Below are 2500 nucleotides of genomic sequence, written 5' to 3'. Positions count from 1 at the left end.
ATGCATACACGCACACACACGCATACACACATATACATATGTACATGTATACATATATACATACATACGTGTATTCACATATACATATATAGATGGATAGACAGAGAAGTATAAATAGATACATATATACATACACAAACACCCACTAAGAGAGAGAGAGAGATATCAATATATTTTTATATATCATGAGATTGTGCTTTCACACTTCCGACTAATAGAAGGAAAAACAAAGTGTAATAAAAACCCAGATCACGCCCCCCGACCACGCCCACAGGAGAGCTGATGCCAGGAATTAATGTCTATTCCCCACGGATCCTCAATTGCCGGAGAGGGGGGGAGGGGGGAGGGGGAAGGGCGAGAAACTCTTCACGCTGCCAGGTACTTGAGGGCCCTCCAGTTTAGAATATGTATGTAGGTGTATATTTGTAATACGTGTATATATTTATATATATATATATATATATATATATATATATATATATATATATATATATATATATATATATATGTGTGTGTGTGTGTGTGTGTGTGTGTATATATATATTATATATAATATATATATATATATATATATATATATATATATATTTACAAATATGTTTATATATGTGTATATATACATATAGATGTATAGATAGATATAGATATAGATGTATAGATATTCTACATTCCATATTTCTCCCAACACGAGTGGGCTTCGGAGCGGCTGCGTGTAATGGCGTCCACATATCCATGATTCACTGTTTTTGTTTACCTATTTCTGCGTGCGTTTGTTGACACTCGCCAGTCTGTTTGTTTGCATGACAGTGACCTTGGGCGCCATGAGATAGGGGGGTGAGGGGGGGGAGAGAGGGGAAGAGGAGGGGAGAGAAACAGTTGAGGCTTAGATCGATACGACAACTCGTGTTTGCTCAAGGGGGAGGGGGGAGGGGAGGGGGAGGGGGTGGTGGGGGGATTGGCTGCAATATGGTAAAGTTGTTTCTGTAAAAGGGTTGGCAGTGCGTGTATTTAAGCAACCTATTATATTTCAGCATGGCCAATGTAGATGAAGATATTCTCTTTCTCTCTCTCTCTCTCTCTCTCTCTCTCTCTCTCTCTCTCTCTCTCTCTCTCTCTCTCTCTCTGCTCTCTCTCTCTCTCTCTCTCTCTCTCTCTCTCTCTCTCTCTCTCTTTCTCTCGCTCTCTCTCTCTCTCTCTCTCTCTCTCTCTCTCTCTCTCTCTCTCTCTCTCTCTCGCTCTCGCTCTCTCTTTCTCTTTCTCTTTCTCTCGCTCTCGCTCTCGATCTCGATATCTATCTTTCTCTTTCTCTCGCTCTCTCTCTCTCTCTCTCTCTCTCTCTCTCTCTCTCTCTCTCTCTCTCTCTCTCTCTCTCTCTCTTTCCCACTATTTCTCTTTCTCATTTTCTCAATCTTTTTCTTGTATATCTCATTCTCTCTCTCTTTCTCTTCATCGGTATTATTATTACTATTATCATTATCATCAATCTCATTAATGTTATTATTATCATCATCATTATTATTATAATATCTGTATTATTATTATCTCTTACTATTGTCATTGTCATTATGAATATTCTTATCATAATTACTGCTATTACTATCTTTCATTTCATCATTACTAATATTGTTTTTAATTTCGTCATCATCATTATCATTATCATTATCATTATCATTATTGCTATCACTATCATCATTATTATCACCATTACTATGATTTTGATTATTGTCATTAGTATTATCGGTATTATCATTACTATTCTTATTTTCATTATTATCATCACTATTATCATTACTATTTTTATCATCATTATTACTATTAATATAATTATTATTGTTAATGATGATCATTATGATAATTACTATCAATACTACCATTGTGATTATACAATATTATTATTATCACTATCATCATTATCATTACCATCATCATTAATATTATCATAATTATTATTAGTTTTGTTATAATATTTTTCTTATTATGATTATTATCAGTATTAGTAGTAGTAGTAACAGTATTATGAATAAATTATATATATATATATATATATATATATATATATATATATATATATATATATATATATATATATATATATATATATTATTTTGTTATTATTATTATCATTATTATCATTATTATTATTATTATTATTATTATTATTATTATTATTATTATCATTATTATCATTATTATCATTATTATTATTGGTTTTATAGATAGTATCATTATCATTATAACGACCTTTGTTATGATGATTATCATTATCCTTATCGTCATTATCATTATATTAGTATTATCATTATTGTTGTAATTATTATCATTATTATGATAATTGTTATAGATATTATGATTATCATTATATCATTGTTTTAATCATTGTTATTTTTGTTGCTATCGTTATCATTATCATCATCATTACTATTATTGTTATTATGATTATTATTATCATCATTATCATTATTGTTGTTATTGTTATCATTATTATCATCTTTATTTTTTA

The sequence above is a fragment of the Penaeus vannamei genome, chromosome 16, assembly GCF_042767895.1.
Source record: "Penaeus vannamei isolate JL-2024 chromosome 16, ASM4276789v1, whole genome shotgun sequence".
Lineage (NCBI taxonomy): Eukaryota > Metazoa > Arthropoda > Malacostraca > Decapoda > Penaeidae > Penaeus > Penaeus vannamei.
Note: the sequence above shows the minus strand (reverse complement) of the source record.